The 26177-nt window shown below is 38.7% G+C and overlaps 1 pseudogene; it reads right to left on the reverse strand.

Annotated features, from left to right (window-relative positions):
* LOC122732008 overlaps positions 1 to 22148 on the reverse strand; it is a 44465-nt pseudogene extending 22317 nt beyond the window's left edge.
* Positions 22149 to 26177: the final 4029 nt, after the last annotated feature.

The raw sequence follows: 26177 nt of genomic DNA on the forward strand, positions 1-26177 counted from the left end.
CTGAATTCACTCAGATTATTAACAGTATCAGTTCGAGAGGTTACATAGGATTTCTATGCTATTACATATACATTTTGAAATTAATGGTATGGGTTTATTTTCATAGAGATTTTCATGCTTTTGAGGTTGTGTTTTATACTTTGTTTTTTAAACAAGGAGAATATTTGTAAAAGTTTTTTATAGTCATGTGATCAAGTTTATATTTTATAATACTCTTATTAAGTTCATATTCATTTATATTTCCTTAGTTTGAATTTCATTGTCTTTTATTGTTCCATGTGTATTTTCTTCTATTCATTTATCTATCTAATTTTGAAACATTGCAAGATGGTTTTGTTTTTATTATACAATTGTTAATTCTAGGAGTATTGTGCTCCCATATTCTGAGTTGTTTGTTTTTGTTATTTTTTTCTCAACTGATTATTTGATCAAACTCTTTGAAGCATTTCCCTGGCAAATTGGTTGCCATGGCAAGTGTAAAGAAGTATTATTTTTGATAAGCATATTCAAAAAAAAAAAAGAGGGAACATTTGTAAAAGTTTTCTTTTTTCAAAAAAAAAGTTTTCTTTGAGATTCTGTTGTGCTTTAACTTGTATTTAAATATGTTCAGATTTTTCACAAAAGTAATTGTATACTAAGTAAAAAAAATGGGTATTATTTGAAATTGTTGCGTAATTATATATTGTGTTCTGAGTCAAGATGTATTCACATTTTTTTGCAATCATTTATTATCCTCAATTTTAATCCATATGGAGACTTGGATTATGGGAACTTATCATTTAAGACATTAATTGCCTTTATTCTGAGTTATCAGATGCCAGTTGGCCAAGATGCCATCCAATCACAAGAGGAATACATGCAAAAGCAGACACTGAACTGTCACATGAGGGGAGACCATGCATGAAGTCAAGGTATGGCCGAGGGAACGGCTTTTGACTAATGTTGAGGTTGGATTCTCTTGGTTTAATATTTTATTTTATTTTTTCCCCACAATATTGTACAGATGGCTGGAAGTATTCATCCCACCCATCTCACTCCTACACCTGGCTTCCTATGCTCCCTCCTATATGCCTGATGCCATGGACATCTCAATCCCATGCATCTGATTAAGTCTGACTCAGTTTCCTCCAATATGTTCGGTGGCATGGACATATATTCCATCCACCTATTTTAGGACCTGGCATACTGCATGGGCAGTATATATTGCTCAAGTGTGGGAATGCTCATATCCCATCATTTCTCTGTTCTTTTATGGTAACCCCCATATTATCTCAGATGTCATGATAAATAACGTGTTGAATTTGGCCTTGACACCTGTTACAATTATATTAGATTTTCTAATTTCTCATAATGGCGATGAGGATAATTAGGCAGATGATGCAAAAAGTGATGAAACAAAGATAAAAAATTATTTTAATAATTAATATCGCAGCAATTGTCTTCTCAATTACCTCCATAAGGGGGGGACTATAGTAATATTATAATTTTAAAGAATGGTCAATTTGTTTATTATATGTTTCATGTGTAACAACCAAGATTCTGAATTCCCTTAGACATGTTTTTGAGAACTTTCATTGTTGGATTTGATTATTGACAAAGCTATTTAAAGTTGTGTTTAAGCTCATATTTTGTAGGAAATTTCCTGGCTGATTACCAGTATCCACACATCAACCCTGAAAAGACTTCCATTCCATGACTACACCTAGAGGACATCTGAGAAAAGACTTTCAGAGACTTTAAATGAACAGTTTTGATTTGTTGTTTTTGTTGTGTTTTTTCTCTTTCTGTTATAATATACACCATCTGTAACATGTATTCTCTGCAGAGGCCCTCCTTTGCAAGACTAATGTCAAAGCGTTGGTTCATGAGGACAAAAAAAAAATCGCCCCTCTGGACAAAACTTTCCTCTCTTCCTTTTCTATATTGTTGTTCACATATTATTAGTTAGCAATAGTTATTATATTCTTTTTACTGTTCCGTCAAGGAAACATTTTGTTTCTTGAGGAACAACAGGGGGGACTGTAACGATTGGAATAACGCCACCTGCTGGATACTTACTGTAGAGGAGTTCTGCCCATGAAGGGAAGGTCTTTGAGGGCAAGACCAGGAGTCAGGAAGGTGACGCCAGCTAGTGGGAGGAGGAAGGAAGAGGACTGGCGCTCAGGCTCGCTCTCTTTCCTCTGGACTCTGGTGGAGAGCGGAGCTAGAAATGTGCTCTCCCTTTAATAGATAGGAATCTAGGCCTTTTTCTCTCTCTTTACCAAATTCTTATTCTCCTTAATAAATGCTTAAAAGTCTAACTCTTGCTAAAGTTTATAATTTATTGGCGACCACTCATTAAATAGTTTAGACAGTTACAGTGGCAAAATAAGTGTACTGGCAAATCATAGTGTAAATGAAAGCAAACTAATCTGTTGATGGATATGTACTTTGTTATGTTACTGATCATGAGCTCATCAATATGGCTCTTTCCTTCATTGATGGAAAGCATAACCCTACTATACCCTCTCACTCTTTGTGACTCTGGTATGTTATCTTCCTAGAAATCTTCCACATGGTATCCGTCACCATACTGTAGGCTTTCCCGTAGTTTTCTTCATCATGTGGAGACCACAAGAGCATGAGGACTCCATCACCATGCGATTGACCCACCTTTTGTTTTGTTTTCTTCGTCTACATGTATAACTATCTGATAAACCCTTATCCAATTTCTCTTGATTAATACCTAGCTTGTAATGTGTTGTCTACTCATTGATACCATGTAGCTCTCCACTGGCCCTCCTACTGAGGAGGTCACCATATTATTCCAGACATAATGTGAAGCCCTGATTAGCTTAGCTCAGAACTCAAGAGATCTGCTAGCTTTTGATATCCTAGTACTAGAATCTTAGATTACTGGTGTGTACCACCAAAGCAGAGGGGGTAAAAAGCACATTTATTTTAAAATAAATTGTATTGATGCCTTTTGTTTTTCCCAGATTTGGGGAGGGGGCAATGAGGGGTTAAGTGACTTGCCCAGGGTCACACAGCTAGTGTCAGGTGTCTGAGGCCAGATTTGAACTCAGGTCCTCCTGAATCCAGGGCCCGCGCTTTATCCACTGCACTGTCTATGTGCCCATGATGCCTTTTGTTTTTATATCACCTAATTTTCTTCTTGTATACTTCCCTTTGCCTTTCCCAGAGAGCCATCCTTTAAAAAATGAATTTAATAAAGAAAAGGAAAAAAAGTCAGTAAAACTGATTAATATATTGAAAAATCTGACAACACACATTGCACACCCATGGGATACCCACCCCATCAGTTCTTCAAAAGAACTGGGAGAAGTGTCCTCTTCTTCTCTTCTTTGAGGCCAAGCTTGCTCTTTGTGATTTTGGAACATTTGACCAGCAATTTTAATTAGTTAGAGATTCCATTCTTCCATGACTGGCATTCATTTAGTATCATTGGAAGAATAGTGGTATTTAAAAGATAAGCTTTTGTTTAGGGATAATATTGAGATCATTAAAAGCACACAGTAGTTTCCTAACAATAATCCAGTCTACTTTCCTGCTTCTATTCAATTATAGGCCCAGCTTATTGTCCTTCTTAGAGGGTCTGGTCCATAGAAATATACCGATGATGAACCAGTACTATGGGCTATCTATTCAATGACAAAACCCAGTTTGTACGATAGACATTCTACATCTATTTGTTGGATCCACTTGTGTAGATAACTCAGCTGAACTCTGAAAAATTCTGGATCTCATTTAGGAAGGAGCATCTATAGTTCATTTTTTTAACAGGCATTTTTCACATGAACCTCTAATGACCCTTTTTTATATAAATATTTCATTATTTCCAGTTACATTTAGAGATAATTTTCAACATTTGTTTTTATAAGATTTCTAGTTTCAAATTTTTCTCCATTCCTCCCCTCCCTCCCCTCTCCCCAAGACAGCAAGCAATCTGATATTCATTATATTATGTATGACCACATTAAACTATTGTCTGCATGCGTCATATAATGAGAGAAGAATCAGAGCAAAAAGGAAAAACCTCAAAAAAGAAAAACAACAACAACAACAAAAAGAATAGAATAGTATGGTTTGATCTGCATCCAAATTCAACAGTTCTTTTTTCTGGATTTGGAGAGCATTTTCCATCATTAGTACTTTGGAACTATCTTGTACCATTGTATTGCTGCCAAGAATCAAGTCTATCACCGTTGATCAACACACAATGTTGATACTGTGTACAATGTTCTCTTGGTTCTGCTCATTTCACTCATCAGTTCATGCAAGTCCTTCCAGTTTTCTCTGAAATCCACCTGCTCATCATTTCTTACAACACAATAGTATCCCATTACATTCATATACCACAACTTGTTCAGAGCCATTCCCCAATTGATGGGCAACCCCTCAATTTCCAATTCCATGCCACCACAAAAGAGCAGCTATAAATATTTTTGTATATGTGGGGTCCTTTCCCTTTTTATGATCTCTTTGGGAAAAAGACCCAATAGTGGTATTGCTGGGTCAAAGGGTATGCAAAGTTTTATGGCCCTTTGGGCATAGTTCCAAACTGCTCTCCAGAATGGTTGGATCAGTTCACAGCTCCACCAACAATGCATTAGTGTTCCAATTTTCCCACAACTTCTCGAACATTTATTATTTTCCTTTTTCGTCATGTTAGGCAATCTGATAGGTATCAGGTGGTAACTCAGAGTTGTTTTAATTTGCATCTCTCTAATCAATAGTGATTTAGAGCATTTTTTCATATGGCAATAGATAGCTTTGATTTCTTCATCAGAAAACTGCCTGTTCATATCCTTTGACCATTTTTCAATTGGGGAATGACTTGGATTCTTATAAATTTGATTTAGTTTTCTATATATTTTAGAAATGAGGCCTTTATCAGAAGTACTGGCTACAAAAATTTTTCCCAGTTTTCTGTCTCCCTTCTAATTTTGGATACATTGCTTTTGTTTGTACAAAAAAATTTTAATTTAACGTAATTGAAATCATCCATTTTGCATTTCATAATATTCTCTATCTCTTGTTTGGTCATAAACTGTTCTCCTTTCCAAAGATCTGAGAGGTAAAGTATTCCTTCCTCTCCTAGTTTACCTAAGGTATCACCTTTTATGTCTAAATCATGTACCCATTTTGACCTTATTTTAGTATAAGGTATAAGATGTTGGTCTATGCCTAGTTTCTGCCATACTCTCCTCCAGTTTTCCCAGCAGTTTTTGTCAAATACTGAGTTCCTATCCCAGAAGCTGGAGTCTTTGTGTTTATCAAACAGTACATTATTAAAGTCATTTACTACTGTGTCTCCTGTGCTTAACATATTCCATTGATCCTCCACTCTATTTATTAGCCAGTACCAGATAGTTTTGATGACTGCTGCTTTATAGAAAAGCTTCATATTTCGTACAGCTAGCCCACCTTCCTGTGCATTTTTTTCATCATTTCCCTTGATATTATTGACCTTTTGTTTTCCAGATTAACTTTGTTATTATTTTTTCTAGCTCTATAAAATAATTTTTAGGTAGTCTGATTGGTATGGCACTGAATAAGTAAATTAATTTAGGTAGAATTGTCATTTTTATTATATTAGCTCAGCATATCCATGAGCAATTGATATTTTTTCAATTATTTAGATCTGATTTGATTTGTGTGAAAAGTGTTTTGTTATTGTGTTCATAGAGTTCCTGAGTTTGTCTTGGCAAGTAGACTCCCAAGTATTTTATAATGTCTACTGTTACTTTAAATGGAATTTCTCTTTCTATCTCTTGCTTCTGGACTTTGTTGGTCATGTATAGAAATGTCGATGATTTATGTGGGTTTATTTATTTATTTATTTATTGTGAGGCAATTGGGGTTAAGTGACTTGCCCAAGGTCACACAGCTAGTAAATGTTAAGTGTCTGAGGCCGGATTTGAACTCAGATACTCCTGACTCCAGGGCTAGTGCTATGTGGGTTTATTTTATATCCTGAAACTTTGCTAAAGTTGTTAATTGTTTCAAGCAGTTTTTAAGTTGATTCTTTAGGATTCTCTAAGTATACCATCATATCATCTGCAAAGAGTGATAGTTTTGTTTCCTCCTTGCCTGTTCTAATTCCTTTGATTCCTTTTTCTTCTCTTATTGCTTTAGCTATAAGCTAAACATTTCTAATACTATAGGTAATAATGTACATACATCCCTGGTTCACCCCTGATCTTATTGGGAATGCCTCTAACTTATCTCCATTACATATAATGCTTGCTGATGGTTTTAGGTAGATACTGCTTATTATTTTAAGGAAAGGTCCACCTATTCCTAAGCTCTCTAGTGTTTTTATTAGGAATGGGTGCTGTATTTTGTCAAAAGCTTTCTCTGCATCTATTGAAATAATCGTATGATTTTGGTTAGTTTTCTTATTGATGTAGTTGATTATGTTAATAGTTTTCCTAATAAGGACCCTTTTAATTTGAAAATTCTCCACACTTCTCTATAGATTACCAGGCTTTGAGGTGCTATGTTCCACATGTAGTGGTTTCACTGTCAATTGTATTGAGAATAGATAGCCACAGGAATACTGACCAATTAGTTCTGTTTTCTTCTTGCTGGTTTTATCTATGAATATTTTAGGATGATGTCTGGTTCTGAAAGTATTGAAATGTATCTATAGCTCTATCTCTAGATGGTGATGGAGATGATGATGATAGTTAGCATTTATATAGTATCTACTTTGTTCCAGGCACTGTGCTAAGCACTTTGCAAAAATTTTTGCATTTGATTCTCACAACAACTAGTGAGTTAGTTGCTATCATTGTTCCCATTTCAAAGTTGAGAAACAGAGGCAAAATGAGGTTAAATGACTTGCCCAGTTTAACAGACCTATTAAAGTTTTTAAGGTTGGATTTGAACTCAGGACTTCCTGAGTCCAGGTCTAGCCCTTTATCTGCTATACCACCTAGCTGCCTAGATAGATTTAAATATGTATATTTATGCACATCCACTTGTGTATACATAGAAATATGTACTCTACACCTATATATGTTGATATAAGGGCATCATGATAAAGTTCAAATTCTGCTTCTGATACCTCCTGGTGATGTGACCTTGAACAAACCAGTTCATCCTGAGTTGGCCTGGGCTACTCCCTAATAATAACATTTGTAGAGCAGCTGGGGAATTTCTTTGGTAGAAGGAATTTCTATGCCATGATCTATCTTCATAAATGAAATCAACTAGGCAAAAAAAAAAGTGTGTCTGTGTTTGTATAAATATATAAATATGTGTGTATACATACATATATATTCATATCACTTATAATTCTAAAATAGATAGTTTAAACATGTATTTTTCCTTCTATTTGTTTTCTTCTTACTATGCTAATATTTCTTTATTTTACTCTATCTATCTCTATTTCATCTCTTTAATTCTTGAAAACCTGGATGGTATAGTGCAAAGAGGACTAGATTTGAAGTTGAAATGGATTGTAAACCTGCTTCTGGCACTTACTGTCATTTACAAAATAACTTTTCTGAAACTCAGTTTCCTCATTTTTCTTTCTTTCTTTTTTCTTTCTTTCTTTCTTCCTTCCTCTCTCTGTCTCTCTCTGTCTCCTTGCCTCTCTCTGTCTCTCTCTTTGCCTCTCTCTCTCTGTCTCTCTTTCTCTTTCAAGTTTTAAGTTCTAAATTCTATCCCTCTCTCATTCCCTCCCTCCCCTCCCTCCTCTCTTAGGTGGTGACCAATCAGATATAGGTTATACATATGCAATTATGTAAAACATTACCATATTAGTCAAGTTTCCTCATTTTTCATGGGATTATTGTAGCAAATGTAATAATATTTGTATGGTTGTTTTTTTTTTTTTTTCAAACCTTAAAACTGTTTAAGTCTTTTTTATTATATATATAATAATTATATGAAATATATGTACATGTTTTATTAAACTATGTGTTTAGTAGTACTTAACGCATTAAACTTCATGTATAAATAGTTTAATAGTATAATATTAAACTATATGTACATATGGTTTAATAAAAGAGCCTAGCACACGCTAAGTACCTAATAACTGCTTAATCTAGCTATCTACATAGAATCATTTAGTCATATAAAAATGATCTTATCAGGAGGTGAATCAAAATTCTGGCTGCTTCTCATAAGCCATTTCTACCCAGGTGCACAGGGATTGTCAGCTCATTTTCTACCAGGAGTGATATATTGAAGCTCTTCACATTTAAGGAATATCTGGAAACCGGTAGTTTCTATCTTTGGAAAAAATGGGAAAATCTATAACTGTAATTTTAGGCTTGTTTGGGGAGAGAAGAGGAAGCTCAGGGTTGATTTTTACGGCAGCAGCTTTTTCTTTCAATGCCCAACCGAGTTGAATTTTGTCTTGTTTTTGGACCCTGGTTTGAAAGTGGATGTTGTTGGTAGAATTATCAAAGAAAAGGGGAGCTACCACTGATCTAGATATTTTGTTAATGACAACATTGCTTATATAGAAAATGCAGTCATTCACTCTATCATGACAAAGTTAGGAACATTTTGGTCAGTGTGGGATCTAGGTTTTGTGGCCTGTGGACAATAGAATGTTGATTCCTTTCCGATATGGGAGTTGAGTCAATTTGATTCCATTCCACAAATATTTAAATGCCTACTATGGATAACATTATGCATTCAATAAGGATCCCAAAAAATGGAATAAAGACTCAGTGCCTGACCTGAAAGAGTCAACAATCTAACAAAGAAGACCTGGACACAAACCATTATAATGCTAATTAGAGTTTAAGCACAAATTACACATATGCATATATGTATGGATACATATATTCATGTATGTGTATGTATAAATACATGTACATATGTATACATACATATATGTGCACACACACAGAAAGAGAGAGAGACAGAGAAGATGCTCTGAGAAAGTAAAAAGTCAAGGATGGAAAGGTCACTTGAGTCAAAATGAGGAAGTGTGGGAACCAGGGAAGGCTTCCTTAAGGAGGTTGCACCCATGTTGAACCTTAAAGGAAGGGCTCACTATCAATAGATCCTCTTTGACTGACTCCATTCCTGCTTTAACACTTTACTCTGGTTTTATGGATGGCACTTCAAGGCTCAGTTTACCCGAGGAACAAAGAGCATGCAGGTTTCTGCTTCCTTGTGGAGCCTGTGATTGGAAGACTATCAGATCTGGACAGGTTTTAGCCGGTATCACATGTATGGGTTTTCTGTGAGCTGTGGTGACTCACGCAGGAGGTTATAGTTGTTTTGCTATCTTTCCTACGCTGAGTTCTTGGGCTTTTTGGTCAGCAGTTGAATGTCTACCTAATCTGATAACATTCCCTAACACCCCCAGAGAAGACCTGCTACTAGAGTTGGTTGGCTACTGGAAGGTTCCCTCTCTCTTATTTTACTTTTGAACCTATCATGGTTTAGACCAAATTTTTAGTCTTGCACTTCTTGACTATCCATGTGAGGACCATAAGGCTTTGGTCATCAGCTCTCTCTATCTTTACTCTCTCTCTCTCAACGTCACCAGAGCACTTTCTTGGAGGATATTTCCCTGGTATTTATATAATCTCACAAACTGATTCTAGCTGGTTGAGTGATAAGACATTGCCCCAGTCTCCTCTAATCTGGCAGTCTGGGGTTACTGTGACTTCTCTCATCTCCATGACTTCTTTGCCACAGCTTCCTTTTTCTTCTCTTTGTCCCTTCTTTGAAGCTTCCCATAGCCTCATTGCTTTTTTTTTTTTTTTTTTTTTTTTTTTTGCTGTCTTCTCTTTTTGGTGTTCTCCCCACTCTGATAATCCTTTCTTCTGCCTGTAGCTTCCTTTTAAAATCTCTGTCCTTGAAATATCTCTCTTCTAGTGTGAGGGTGGGAATGAGGAAAACCCATTATAAGCTTCCCCCCGCCCAGGGTCTATAAAGGTTTTTCCATGAGAAAATGAAACAAGCCAGTATCCAAGTTCTGGCTGCTACACTGAAGGTACAGAGCTTAAGATGTTAGAAGTAGAAAGGAGTTCAGAAACCACCTAACTGAAGGCTATCATTTCACAGATGAGAAACCAAAGTCTGAGAGAGGTGAAGTGACTTCCTCAAAGTCCCATAGCAACTTAGTGGAGAAGCCAAGACCAGATTCCAGGTCTCCAGGCTTCCAGCTCAGGGTCCTTTCCATTAAACTATATAGCCTGTCTTCCACTTTTCTTAAAAATGCTTGTGAAAGAGTGGGTGTGGTTAGAACACTCATCTTCCTGAGTTCAAATCTGGTCTATGTGACCCTGGGCAAATCCCTTACCTCTGTTTTCCTCAGTTTCTTCATCAGTAAAATGAGCTGGAAAAGGAACTGGCAAACTACTCCTGGTATCTTTGCCAAGAAAATCCCAAATGGGGTCATGTCGAGTCGGACATGACTGAAATGACTGAACAACAACACTTTTGGGAGGCAGGGTTGCATTGTGGATCGAGAGGTAGCCTAAGATCTTGGAAAATCTGTTTTCAAGTCTTCCCTTTGACAAAAACTGGCTTTATGACCCTGGGCAAGTTGCTTAACCTCAGTGATATAGACCTATAAATTGGGTGGGAATCTTTGAATATTCATTGGTAAAGGGTGTGGCCTCAACTGGGAGTTCCCAGTATCAATCAAATCCCAGGCTCATCAGTACTTTTATTAGCTCACAAATGCCTCTGTAGTAAGGAAAATCTAGCATGGAGAAATAATGGCATTAAAATCATCTTTGAAAGCAAAGGTCAACAATAACCTTCGTATTGATATGGAGATGAATATACTATTGCTATTATTAATAATAGTAATTAGACTCTACCACCTTTACTGATCTTCTGATTCTGTCTCCAGGAGCAGCCTTAATGTTCTCATAATCATGACTTGGCATATTTTACAGTTTCATTGCAGGTCTGAGAACAGTGCCAGAAGCTTCGTATCTTACTATTATTTTTTTGGCATTAGGCTTTTGCATTTGGATTGTCCTTTTTTGCTCCTGGGGCAGTGGACAAGACTTTCATATTAGAATCAGCAGCCCTTTCTTAATAGAAGTCTCTATTAGGAAGAGGCAGTGTGAGACGTTTCTGTATTTTGTATTATTAACTCTGTCTGTGCTACAAATTGGGAACTAGGCATCCTTGCCAGGATAATTAGTATATGCAAAAGAAACCCTTCTTAGCCCTCAAGAAAGAGAGATTAAATTGGGGGTAATTATATGAGAGGCCTTTGCAGTGCAAGGCTGAAGAGAGAAATAGACCCTTGGCTGACATGGGGAAGAGAAGCTTCCGGTAGAGAGGCAGCTGGCTTGGTGGAAAGAATACCGGACTTGGGATCAGAGGACCTGAGTTCCACTCCTTGGCTTATTATCTGTTTGACCTTGGACAATTCACTTGACATCTGTGAGGCTCAGTTTTATTATTTGTGAAAGGAAATGGCTGTCCTATATGGCCTCTAAGGCCTCTTCCCCTTTCTGATCCTGTTATCCTTTCTGTTCAAACTGTGGGGACCAATTTTTAATTGGGGAGTGCTAGCTAAGCAGCTTGCTGCAATATTGGGGGAAAGAAGGAGACTGGTAGCCTCCCTCAAAACAGAACAAGATTTATTTTAACAAGAATGAACTTAAAAAACAAACAAACAAACAAACACAAACAGGATCAGTAGGATCAAGGGAAACGAAATAAAATGGGGAAAGGGAAATTATAATACCTGAAAAAATACCACTGCCCAAGAATCAGCTGAAAATACGCAGCAGAATGCCTATTGCTTTCTAGCTTCCACCTAGAATGCCCAATTCTCCTCCCCCAAACCTAGAAACACCCCATACAGCCCCAGCCAATAGGATGGCCGCTCCGACAAACACATGACTGCCCTCACTAGGCTTCCAATCATTATAATTTTGCCAGGCCCATGTAGGCGTCGGGGAGTGGTGATGACATGAGATGCCAGAGCCCTGGCAATGGTTACATCCAGTGGGTGGAGCGCCGTGTGGTTTGCGGAGCCCCAGGCCAGTGCGTGCCAAGGCATAAAAACCTCAAATAACAATTCTTTACATCACCCAGAAGGCCAGCTTGAACAGTTGTGTTAGAAGTAGAGGGCGGCTCTTCAGGCCAGCCTTACCTGCTGATAGAGAAGAGTGTTGCTTGTGCGTTATGATTGGAAAGACACTCAAATGTTCCCTGTCCAAAATGATCTCTCCCATTGGCCTGGCCCAGTGTTCAAAATTCCCACCATCAGGTCTCCATCTTTGGCTAAAGCATGAAGGGCTTTTTTAAAGATGTGATTGTGTTTCCTGGCAAGCATCCTTTATCTATCTGGCAAACATTAAGTGCATATTCTGTGCAGTGAGGCATAGCACCATCATGTTGTGGAGGACTAGCCTCAGAGTCAGAAAGTCCTGCCTCTGAGGCATGGGCTAGTCACTTCACTCTCAGTGGCTCAGGAAACTCTCTTAAAGTGTAAATTACAGGCAGAGTAAGTGATCTACAGGGATCAGAGCGTTTTAAACACACATGCTCGTGCGTGCGCGCATGCACACACATACACACACACACAATGTTCTGTATACTGATGAAATCACCAATTAGGAATGAAATAATCAATTAAAACATCCCATACCTCCCCCAACACTCCCCCCCCCCCTCCAAATCTCTATTCCGTACAAAATGCTGAGGTAGAAACAAAGATGGACAAAATCTGGTACAACAAGCTTATCTGATAGGGCAAATCAGACAGGGATGCAGATCAATGTAAGGCAAATGTGAATGGGCTAAATGCATGAGAGAGGGAACTACAAAGCACTCTGGGAGTTGCAAGGATGCCTTATTATAAATTCATTGACTAGGTTTGTTTCTGTTACCTAACCAGATCCTTAGGGAGTGAGACAAAGGATAAATGCATTCTGATGGGGATGGTGGAAAATGATAGGTAGAAGGACCATGGAGAGCACTTATCCTAGTTTGTATTCTGAAAGTAGGATCCTAGGATTCTCTGGGCTTAAAGCTAGAAAGGACCATAAAGATCATCTAGTCTGACCCTCTTCCTTTTACAGATGAGGAAACTGAGGCCAGGATGGGTTAGGTGACTTGCATTGGGGTAGTAAGTAGAAATGCCAGGATTCAAACCTGTGACCTCTAACTCTAAATTCAGTGCTCTATCCACTATACTTCCTTGCCTCTTTCACAAGGGTACCCTATATCTGGTGTAGGACTGATGAAAGAGGAGAGAAAGCAGCACCATTGGTAGGGGAGGAGGGAGAAATTTACCTTCCTTCACTTAATCCCAGGGTAACACAACTTTGGAGGCCAGTCTAACATTTTACCCTAACCTTGGGTTCTCTAGTACTCTGAGTATGTTAGGGAATCTCTCTTCTCTGCCGTCAGCTCAAGCTCCTACCTATTTTATTATATAGGTGCTATGACTAGCACCCCAGTTTTATCTAAGTGCTTAACATCAAATTACCTTTTACCAAGGGATATCCATTTCAAAGATATAGCAAGAACAAATATATAACATCCCCCATTCCCAACACTTGCCGGGCATAACCACTTCCCCTCACATCAGCTTAGCTCATGCATCTCACCAGGTTCAAGGCTGAAGCCCAGTTAACTGACTTTTCAGACCTTTGCTCCTAAAGACTTAGCTGCTGGGTTGGCTGCAATACCAAGCCTAGATTCCTGGATTCCCAGATTCCCATGGCTCCTGGGCTCTCTCCACATAGGAAAATGGGAATGGAAAGAATGAAGGAAAAGGCCACAGATCCATTCTCTTGGCCATACAGCTCAAGGAGGAAAGAGAGGAGGACCTCAGTCCCCCACCCTCCTACACACACTCCTTGTGTCATGATAGAGTTCTTCTTCCTCAGATAAGAATTCAGGAAAAGCCCTGCTAGTGCTCGATAGGGAGTTTTAAAAACCACAGACAGTTCCAACTATAAATCCAATGAAAAAGTATGCTTTCATCTACATGGTAGGCCAACACAGAATACCCATACGTGCATGAGTTTTCTAGTCTCCACGAAGGAAGTCCCTAGCATATTCCATGTGGGTAACACCATTTTAAGTGACCAATTCATGTGCCAGACTTTCATTACAATAGGACCAGTTTTGTTGGTGAATAGCATCTCACCTTTCCAGTTTGTTTATTGTTTATAAAACTGGGAGGAACTTCACCAAATCTTGCCTGAAAAATATTTTAATTGTTTCTCTCTGTATGGGATTGTTTTCCACACTCTGGTTGGTCATTTTTTTTTTCAGTATTGCTGAAGAATCAGTAAAAGGGAACTTAAGTTTCTTTATTTGAAAGGCAGTTTCATATATGGGAAAGACACCAAGACCTTGCATCAGAACATTTGGGTTTGAAGTTTAGCTCTGACATTTGCTAGCTAAGTGAATATAAACAAGTCATTTATATGTTACTGAATTTTACTTTCCTTATTTGTCGAATTAGAATAATTGTGTTTTTACTTTATGGGGTTCTTCTGAGTAAAATACTCTATGAATCTTTTGGTGTTATATAGGATTTTTCTTGGGGATGGTGGTGATGAGGTTTGTAGATCAAGACTTATAATTTCATTGTATAGGGAACTTCCCCAGTGAAACTCCCTCTATTATAGCAGATCCACATTTTGGAGAGTGTGGCCTGTGGGATCTGAGTTCTTGGCCCCATCATCACATAGCAGAAAGCATCAGAGATGGGAATTTAATTCAGTTTGTCCTGACTCTGAGGCCAATTATCTATCAACAACTGTAAGTCACATTTCATAATTGTTCAGTCATTTCAGTCATGTCCAATGCTGTGTTACCCCATTTGGGATTATCTTGGCAGAGATACTGAAATGGTTTGCCATTTCCTTCTCCAGCTAATTTTGAAACTGAGGCCAACAGGGTGAAGTGACTTGCCCAGGGTCACACAGCTACTAAGAGTCTGAATTCTATTTGAACTCAGGAAGATGAGTCTTAGTATCTCCAAATCCAGCACTCTCCACTGCTCTACCTAGCTGTTCTTTCATAGAGCTGGAATTTAAATAGAGCTTTAATATTTGCAGAGCATTTTACATGTGTTATCACATGTATTCCTGACATCAACCCTATGAGCTGGGTGCTATTATTGTGTCCATTTTAGAGATGAAACTGACCTGAGAGGCTAATCAACTTGTCTTTCTGCACAATGCTAAGAAGTACTGTATTTAAAGGAGAAATTGAACTTCAGTCTTCTTGACTCCAAGTCTAGCACTCTATTTTTTATGCTTCTGCAAGTTCATAGAGCTTAAAAATCATCTAGTTCATCATAAAGGCACCTTAAAGGTCTTTTAGTCTTCATTTTACATATTTAGGAAACTGACATGGCTTTGCTCGAGCAACTGGCAAAGCTAGGATTTGAACCCAGATCCTCCAGTACTCTATAAATGTGAGTTTTCAGACAACAACAAAACAAACAAAACCAATCTCAGCCACTTTCATTGGTTTGTGATGTTAAATACTTTTAATTTTTATGATCAAGCATATTGTTTTCTTCATGAAAACTTCAGCCATCTTGGTTGAATGTTGTTTTTCCTCCTTCAGATGTTATCTTCACTCCTCACCCCACCCCAAATTACCATTAGAGTAAAGCTAACTTTGGAAAGTTTCTGCCCAGAAGCTTGGTTCCTGTCCCCCTTTCCCAACCACTCCCCAAAAAGCCATTAGGAACAGAGGATCATAATGGATGTCAAGCCTGGTAAGCTTTGCTTCAGTGTTTGCTACCACAAATGTTATAAACCGGAATCCCTTCACCCTTGATTGAAAGGTGGCCACCTCTTGGGTGAAATGTGGCAGCTGTTTAACAGCGTACATTAATAAAACATGACCATTTGGGAAGGCAGCAATGAGGAGCTGTTGGATTTCACTGCCAAGGCAGACACAAGGTGGGGGCACATAGAAATATCTGTTTTGTCCCCAAAAGAGAATTGGGAGACCTTGGGGGAAGTTTTTGTAATTTCTTCATCTCTCAGTCTCCTCATCTGTAAAATGGGGGTAATAACATTTTCCCCAGGGCACAGAGGTATTGTCAGAATTAATTAACTCAGGCAAGGTCCTTTGTGATCCCTAGAGGGATAGTGCCAGGTGATTGAGAATGATTAGTATCCCTATTATTCTGACACTGACTCATGAGGCCCATCCATCAAATGTTGTGTTGGCTGAACCAGGCAGAGACGGTGGAGGGGGTGGGAACTGCATTCAGTGGCCGTTTGCCCTGAAGAAAAAGCCTGTCACAGGCAATGTCTCCCTAGAGTAAGCTTTTACTGGTAGCATTATTGATAACAGGTGAGCTCCCTGCCAGGGTGCACAGAGGCAGTTTTAACTGGCGCTAATTACTGCCAGCCATAATACTTGCCTGAGCCAGAGAAACTCATCTCTCTTTAAGAAGGGATGTTCAAGGCATAGAGCTGAACCTCAGATTGAAAAAAAAATGTTGATATGTAACATCAGTAAAAGAGTGACTAAGTTTTTAGTTTATTCCAGGGATGAACTCGGCAATATCCTATTACAACACAAGCCAGCTGCTGTCGTTGTTTAGGCATGACTATATTTAGGGTTTTCTTGGCAAAGATAATGGAGCAGTTTGCCATTTTCTTCTCCAGTTCATTTTTACAGATGAGGAAACTGAGGCAAGAAGGGTGAAATGACTTGCACAGGGTCACACAGCTAGTAAGTGTTTGAGGCTAGATTTGAACTCTTGTCCTCCTGACTCCATGACAGGTGCTTCATCCACTTTGCCACCTAGCTGCCTTAATACAAAGAGTTGAGGCTCTTTGCTTAGCACTGAAGATACAGAGAATCCCTGAATTCAGCTATCATCTAATCAGGGAGATGAAATATAAATAACAATGTTCATTAAAGATATAAGAAAGTAATTTCCGAGGGAAGGCACTGGGGACAAGTTGATCAGTAGCTGTATCTGGGCCTGGGAGAGGCCTCTTGCCAAAACTGGGATTTCATCAGAGGCTTGAGGGAAGCCAGAAAAGCTAAGATGTAGAGGGGACATGGTGAAGCTTTCCAGGAATGAGGGACACCCAGTACAAAAACAAAATCAGGTGTTAGAATGCCAGGGGTGAGAGAAAGCAGATAGGCCAATATGTCTGGGTTTGGGAGTGTGTGAAGGAGAAAGTCCAAGAAGACTGGGGAAGTAAGCATGGGCCACGTTGGGAGAGTCTTCGGATGCCAGAGGACTTTCTCTTGGACTCTGGAGGTAATAGGAAGCCACTAGAGTTTGCTGGGCAGAGGGTGTAAAATGGTCAGATCTGTGCTTTGGGAAAATCACTTTGGCAGCAGAGTGGAGGATGTGCTGCAGTAAGGAGGGACCTGAGGCAGGAAAACCAATTGGAAGGCCATTGCAGTAATCCCCATGAGAGATGAGGAGAATCTGTCTTGGGGCAATATCTGTGCCAGTGGAAAGAAGAAATGTATGGGGGATGCTGGGAAAGTATAAATAATATTTGGCAACAGGTTGGATATGCACAGTGAGTGGCAGTGAGGAGTTAAGGATGACCCAAGATTGCGAATCGGAATGGTTCATGGTACCTTTAAGAATAATGGGGAAATTTGGAAGAAGAGAGGGCTTCAGAGAACAGACCATGTCTTCTATTTTGGACATGTTGAACTTGAGAAGCCATTGGAACTCCCAGTTCAAGATGTCCCCAAAAGCCGGTTTTATGTGGAGAAATACTTGAGCTGTGTATATACAAATATACATATACATATATATGTTTGTGTGTGTGTATAGATACACATATATACATATATTCCAAATATAATATATGTAGACATATATAATGTATCATATATTTTTTCAATATATTATATATAATGATGTTTCTAAATACATAATATATAAATATATAAAATATAATATCTGGGAATTAGCTGCAGAGAGATGTTACCTGAGTTCATGGGAACCAATGACCTTGTCAAATGAGATAGTATAAAGGGAGTAAAAAGAGAGCTTAGGGTAGAGCTTTGGGAAATGCCCACAGTTAGTGGGAATACTCTGGATGAAGATTCAGGAAATATTACTGAGAAGGTAGGTGGAGAACCAGAATGATAGGTTTCTATCAATCAACAAGTACTTAATAAATTAAGTACTTACTATCTGTCAGACACTAGAAAGTTCACTTGGCTTCTCTAGACCTCAGATTCCCCATGTGCAAAATGTAGGATTTAGACTAGTTCATGTCCAAGGTTTCTTCTAGCTCTACATCTATGACTCTATGAACCAACTTTTGTTAGGGAGGAGCTTTATACAGGACTTGTTTTTTTGTTTTGTTTTGTTTTTGGCAAGGCAATGAGGGTTAAGTGACTTGCCTAGGGTCACACAGCTAGTAAGTGTGTCAAGTGTCTGAGGCTGGATTTGAACTCAGGTCCTCCTGAATCCAGGGCCAGTGCTTTATCCACCGCGCCACCTAGCTGCCCCCTTTTATACAGGACTTGAAGTAAGAAAGGCTTTTATTCAAATCCTGTCCCTCAGAAGATCAGCTGTGTAACCTTGGACATGTCTGGACCTTTCTGAACTTCCTTCTCTTCATCTGTCAAATGGGAATGATCATATTTATAGTACTTACTACTTCACAGGGTTATGGTGGAGTTCAAATGAAATAATGTACATAAAGTACTTTACAAGCCTTAAAGTTAGTCAGTCAACAAGTATTTTTCAAAGCATCTACTATGTGCTAGGAACTGTGCTTAGTGCTTGGGTATATAAAAAATGGCAACTCCCCTCCCCCCCCCCCCACAATGAAACCAAAAACAAACCAGCCCCTACTCTCAGGGAGCTCACAGTCTAATGGAGGAGACAAGAGGCAAACGATTATGCACAAAGAAGATATATGCGGGAAAAGTTAGAAATCATGTCAGAGTCAAGGCACTGGCTTTAAGGGGGAATTGAAAAAGGCTTCTTATAGAAAGTGAGATGTTAGCTGAGATTGAAGAAAGCAGGGGAATCAAGGAGGAAAAGGCAGGAAGAGAGTGCATTACAAGCCCGAGAGACAGCCAGGGCCAATGCAGAGTCAGGAGGTGAGGAGGTACAGTAAGGGGACTAGTGTCTTTGGATTACAGAATGTAGAAGGCAGGGAGTGAGGAGCAAGACAGTGCTGTTAGGTGTGCTAGCTGTGATCAGCACTCAACAATCATAACACACATTGCCTGCAAATATGTGCATACCTGTATGTTTGGTTTGTTCTGTTTTGTTGCTTTTTTCCCCTGTCCCTCATAGAGAATGATCCCATTTATTTTTATGACACCTGCTTGTTTGGGGGCATTCTGATCTTTGGAGTTTGAGCTGATGATTCCCTCTGGACTGGAAAGCTGGGAGGGAACAGTTAGGGAGTGTGGAAAGACTGCAAACTCAGATGTTTGCTTTGCTCAAAGCCTGGCAGTTGACGTTTGGCATTTAATGTTTGTGGGCTAAAGAACCCTTAGTTTCTTTAATATAAACAAGCCAGAGTACCTTCTAACATTGGGTAAACATGCAACCAACAGTTAGGCCCCATCTATGTCAAAATGAAAATGCAAGTTTATGGGTGAATTGCTTCAGGTCCCAGAGTCTGATATCAATAGATATGAACCCCAATAATTCTTTATGGGCAGATTCTGAGGACCAACTGACCAGGGACAAGTCATTGAATCTCTTAGAGCTTCAGTTTCCTTATCTGTAAAATTACATGAAATACCATTCCAACCTCTGAGGTTTTTTGTGAGGCTTAAATAAAAGCTTATTTTTACAAAATTCCCACCATGTAAAGGTTAGGTTTTTAAAATAAATTCTGTACTTGTGGTTTGATTAATATAAGGAAATGTGATGCTGAAACTCTCTCCAGCAATGCAGAAAGATAGACAACTCCTCTGTAACATAGACCTCTAGAGGCACTTGGAGACATTGAAAAGTTAAGTAACTGTGATTTACCCATATGCACACCTGTCAGAGGGAGGACTTAAACCCAGCCCTGCTCAATTCCAAGGTCAGCCTGTGATTCACTTCACTGTTACCAAAGATCATTTTTGTTGTGTTTTTTTCAGGCATTTCAGTTGTGTCTGACTCTTCATGTCCCTATTTGGGGTTTTCTTGGCCAAGATATTTGAGTAATTGGCCATTTCTTTCTCCAGCTCATTTTACAGAAGAGGAAACTGAGGCAAATAGGCTTAAATGACTTGCCCAGGGTCACATAGCCAGTATGTGCCTGAGGTCAGATTTGAAGTCAGGTCTTCCTAACAATAGACCTAAAGCTCTATCCACTGTGCCAGCTAGCTGCCCCACCACAGATAGTAGGATTAACATTTATTTTTTATTGTTCTTGTTCTCCTCTTAGATGGTATTCAGAGAGAAATAGTCCCGCAACAAGGTGATAACCTACTATTGTCCTTTGATGTTTTTTTTTGTGTTTTTTTTTTTTTTTTTTGCGGGGCAATGGGGGTTAAGTGACTTGCCCAGGGTCACATTGGAACTCAGGTCCTCCTGAATCCAGGACCAGTACTTTATCCACTGCACCACGTAGCCGCCCCCAATTTTTTTTTCCTGAGGCAGTTGGGGTTAAGTGACTTGCCCAAAGTCACACAGCTAGTAAGTGTCAAGTGTCTGAGGTCAGATTGAAACTCAGGTCCTCCTGAATCCAGGGCCAGTGCTTTATCCACTGTGCCACCTAGCTGCCCCTGTCCTTTGATGTTTAATGTTTGTCAGACTATAGCATGGGAGGATAAAATGATGGCTTCTCATAATTGAATAAAAATTTTGGAATGGAAGTTCACCTGTAGGATTGATGTAGGATAACTATGCTAGAAGACAGGACAATGAGGATGACATGTACCTTATCTTGTTTGTACATGGCTTTAATTTTTTTTTTCTTCTGGGTTTCTCTATTTCAAGAGCTTTTCACTTGGCAAAAATTGATGGGTATGAATATTGGGAATGACCACATCTGTTAAAAATGTAGCTCTCAAATTTTTATGGATCATTTTCATGTCTGGGTGGTTATGGGACAGAATCATTGCCTGTAATGGTGCTAAGACTCTAGTTTGGTTTATTTGTTGAATTAAAAAACACATTTTAGGTTTTGAATGTGTAGTAGGGAGATTTGGCATCTGTTAAATTGTGAGAGATAGCAGTCTTCTAGTGCACAATTCTGTCCACTTGATTATGTCTTTTTAGATATTTAGTAGGTAGCTAATGCTTGCAACCTTTAGATTATTATTATGCTACATGGCAAAAATAGAAATGCAACCAAATTAAAACACATTTATTTATGCTAGCAAAGTGACCTCAAGTAAATTAGACCATCAGGATTAGGATACATTGAAATGTGACTTCAAGAAAATGGGGTATGCCTCTTAACACTCTGGGAAATTATAAGTCCCAGCAGAACCACTTAGTAGAACAATGAATCTGAGTTGGCTCCTTCTGAATGATGCATTTCATGCAGGTTGCAAGATGAAGGGATAGAACTACAAAGAGTGGCCAACATTATGGAAAGAGAGGCTCTTTTATCAGCCCAGTTTCTATGTGGATACTTTGGAGAACAAGACTTCAGGCCATGCATTCAGCTTTTTGCAGCCACATTAGACTACACTGATAGTGGTAGCAGTAGCACAATCTTCCAATACAAAGGAGGAAGACATGTTCACTGTGGAAATGGGCAGAGGTGCGTAGGCAGGGTTTTTTTGAGTTCTGGGGTATTTTGCTGACTTTACAATAAGATGGTCTTCCTCAGATTTTAATGTGCTGTGTCAGGAGAAATTGCATAATAGATGCATGGGATTTTCTGTCTTCTGAACTGATTCTGTAACACATTTCACCCTTCTCTTCCTCAGAGAGAAGGTAATTAATGGGGTGTACAACAATTTCCATATGAAATAATCTTTAGAGGGGTGTGTGTGTATATGTGTGTGTGTGTGTGCGCATGCATGTGTGTGTGTGTTTTAGTGCATCACGGGCAGCACATGAAATGTTCTGTGCTTATTATTAAGTTTCCCAGCAGGACGAGAGAAGAAAAACGTCTAGCGAGAAAGGCAGAAACCACTCTTCATTTTAATAGAACATTTTCCCTAATGATTTTGGATTATATTTCATAATGAAACTATTGCCTCCCAGGTCATGGGCTGGCTGAGGATGAACTCACTGTCTGAAATGGTGGCAACGTCATTCGGGGGGAATGCTAGCAACTGCTCCTTTGACTACTCTCTTCTTATCCAACCATCTCAAGGTTTTCTATCTTTTTTTATTTAATGTTCCTCTCCGAAGTGAAAATTAGGCTTCTTAAGTCAAGAAAGAGGGGAAAGGTGCCAAAAAATGAACAAAAGGAACATATAATTTCATCATTCTTGTGTGCTGTTGTAAAAATGTTGTAGGGAGTATTGTACACCATAAAACAATCATTTGTCAAAAAGGTAAACTTACTGAACACCAATACTCTGCTTTTAAAAGATCCCTAGTGGGTCATGAACCATACAATGTCCATAAAAAGTTGTACTCTGGGTTTAGACAGGCTTCCTTCCTCAATTACTGAAGTTTTCTGATGTCTCTCAAGATGGGGCATTAAATGCTTATTGTTGCACTTTGTCCTCATGTGTTCATTAGCCTAGATTCTAAATTTTCAATTACTGTATCTATAAGGCAGGACAGAAGCCAGTGAGAGGGAAGGAGCACTGGGTAAAGGGAGAAACCATCCAGAGAATATGCACTGCAGTTTCAATGTGACAGCTCTGAATCCTTTTGGTTCATTCTGGAGATTGTGTGTAATTAATGATATATTTTGAATGTCCTAGTCATAAATCATTTAAGTCCATCATTTCCTTCTCAATCTCATAGGCATCTAAATATCCCCTGATTCCCCAACAGGTAGTACGATGAATAGAACACTGAGCTTAGAATCAAGAGGAGTTCAAATCAAACATAAGCTATGTGACCCTTGGGAAAGCCACTTAGCTTCTGTTTGCCTCAGTTTTATCAACTGTAAAAAGAGAATAAGCACCCACCTCCCAGAATTATTGTGAGGATTAAATGAGATAATATTTGTAATGTACTTAGCAAAATACCTGGCACATAATAGGTATTATATAAATGCTAGTTATTGCAGTTGTTACTTTCCATTTTTGATGTCTAGGTGATTTTAGATAAAAACAATTCAATCCAACAAACATTTGTGAACTACCTACTATGTACCACATAGTGTATCATAGTTGACAGAGAATTGACCTAAGAGTCAGGAAGACCTGGGTTCAGATTCTACCTCTTATATATAGAGGCTAGGTGAACCTGGACAAGTACTTTAACTTCTCTGTGCCCCAGGAAACAATCTAAGGTGACAAAGAGTAGTTTCCCACATCAATGAAATCACAGTTCTAGACATCCCTCCCCGCCACATACACCCACATATCCCTAATGTGCCAAGCACCAAGCACTGTGCTGAATGCTTGGGATACCAAGATGAAAGTGAAATAATTCCTGGGTGGGACAGCATTGGAGAGGACACAAAACACAGATAAATACATATATACTAAATAATTACTTTTTTGTCCCCATATTCCATATACTAGTAAATATGATTGTAGAGAGGAGGAAATTAATAAGTGAACTGTGGAACAGGAGAGTTAGGAAAGGTAAGAGGGGATGAAGGAGTAACATTTCTTTTTCACTCCTGGATAATTGCATACGGAGGTGCTTATCTGAGAAGGAAAGATGCTAAGGAAGAAGAATGGATGTTGGGAAACTTCCATGATATGAACCTTCAAAAGTTTCCATTCTGAAAGACTTGCATGAAGGATGTATCATCATAATTAGAATGGATTTTAAAAACTCTATCCCTAAAACACATTTTTTTTTCAGTAGATAACAAAGATACTATAGAGACTTCTCAGTAGTTTCCAACTTTATAGATAATTTTTTTTGCAGGAAAACCGATTTAACATAGGAATTTTTGGAAAAAAACAGAGTCTCTTGATGTGGGTAAAAGACCAGAATCTTTAGGAAATGCAAGAGTTTTGATTATGTTTCTGGGCAAACTTGTACTGACTTGTAAAAGACAGATTTGAAATAATTGTGTGGCTTATGTAGTAGATTTCAGATATGAAGATTAATAAAAGCATTTGAAGGCCCTTTGTTAAGATGCATGCAGTATATACCTATCAGTACACTCCCCATGCTTTCTCTTGATGGAAAATCCATCTTTTACCATAAAGGGATTGATTTTTTTTTCAGGGTCCTTTTCATACATTTCTGATTTGTATTCTGCAAACCCACCATTAATGGCAGCTTCTGTTGAAGTATAAACCACTCTGCTTTGCCTTGGGCTGTACGGTTTGTTCGAGTTACCCAGGAACAGAAATAGCTGTGGCTTTGGCAGTATCAGTCCTCTGTTCCTATAGGGAATACTCACTATTTAGAAATGAACATTTTCAAATGTAAATGACCCTCCAAATTAGGGCAGTCCTCTTTCTTAGAGCCACTACTAAGCCACCACCTGCGTGGGTTCATATTCAAAGCTGGTCTACTTAGCCCATATGCATCTCCTCCACTGTTTTATTTGACAATCTGTTTTAGCTTCGCAAGGGAGCTAGCAAATTATGTATTGCTCATTTTGTCAAAGTCATCATTGATGACAATTCCGGCATCAAGAGGCTCATTTTATTCTGCAGATGTTTTTTTCCCCCCCAAAAGGATGATAAATCATGGTTTTCCATCTTGTTTGGTAGTATGCTTCTGGGAATAACAGAGGGTGCAAATAAAAGTTTCATTAAAAGATAGATAGATAGATAGACAGACAGACAGACAGACAGATAGATAGATAGATAGATAGATAGATGAGAGAGAGAGAGAGAGAGAGAGAGAGAGAGAGAGAGAGAGAGAGAGAGAGAGAGAGATGATAGGTTGTATCACCACTACAGGTTTTTTCCTTAATTTCTGGAGCTTTTATCATTGGGGTTATAATTAGTTCCAATGGGGGAAGGGATATTAATTTGTTTATTTGAAGAGGATAGACTCATCTCATTCCCAACTGGGTAACAAGCCAAATTACACTTACCATTTTGGTCTAACACTGTGAATTTTTAGCACAGTGTCTTTCAGATCTGGATAGCATAGCATGTTCCTGAGGAAGGTAATCATGAATTTCATTGGTAGGTGGTTTGGAACAATTCCTGTGGTGTCTAGTAGGAGGGCAGGACTAGCTGGAATAAATAAATACCTAGAACCCATTTTGGAGATTTTCAGCTCTTGGTCTCTGCTGGTAGAACTCTGTAGCCATATTTCAAAAACAAACAAACAAAAACAAAAACAAAAAACAACCTACCTAACCATAGATAAATGTTGGAGTAAACAACAGTAACAGCAATTCAACATGTCCCAAGTTGGAGTCATCTATGATTCTGACTTCTCCCTGACCACTTCCACCCAAATAACTGCCAATTCCTACCGATTCTACAACCATGATATCCCTTATATCTGTTTCTTTCACTTCACTCCCCCTCCTGACACTGTATTTCAGACCCTCATAACTCCTTACCTGGACTATTGCAAAAACCCTCTCAATGATCTTCCTGCTGGTCTCCAATCAAGCCTTCATAGTTCCTAAAATCATCTTTACAGTACACAATTCTGATCACATTGTTCCCCTGCTCCAAAAAGTTTGATGGTAACTCCTCATTGACTATAGGATCAGTTATTTCTGTAGCCTGGCATTTAAGGCCCTCAACAATCATCCTTCAACCTACCTTTCTGACTTTATTTCATACTATTCCCCATCATGACTTCTATTTTTTTTTACAGCCAGACTCTACTATTATCTATTCCTAAATGTATTTCTGCGCGCTCTCTCTCTCGCTCTCTCTCTCTCTCTCTCTCTCTCTCTCTCTCTCTCTCTCTCTCTCTCTCTTTCTCTCTCTCTCTCCTTTATGTACTTGATCTAACCAATCTTAATTGCCTCATTTGGGGTGATTTAAAGAGAATATTAATAACTACAAAAGTCTGGAAAGGCTTCTTGTAGAATGTGACTCTCAAGTAAATCCTTTAACTTCCAAAAGCTGAAGGGGATCAGTGAGCATAATGCAAGCCTGGGGAAAATAAACCTATGCAAAGTCACAGAGAAAAGAGATGGATTGTCTGGTAGGTGGAATACCAAGCAGACTAGCTTGCCTGGACCAGGGAAGAGGGTGGAGGCAGGAGATATGTAATCAAC

Source organism: Dromiciops gliroides, chromosome 6 (assembly GCF_019393635.1).
Source record: "Dromiciops gliroides isolate mDroGli1 chromosome 6, mDroGli1.pri, whole genome shotgun sequence".
NCBI classification, from domain to species: Eukaryota; Metazoa; Chordata; class Mammalia; order Microbiotheria; family Microbiotheriidae; genus Dromiciops; species Dromiciops gliroides.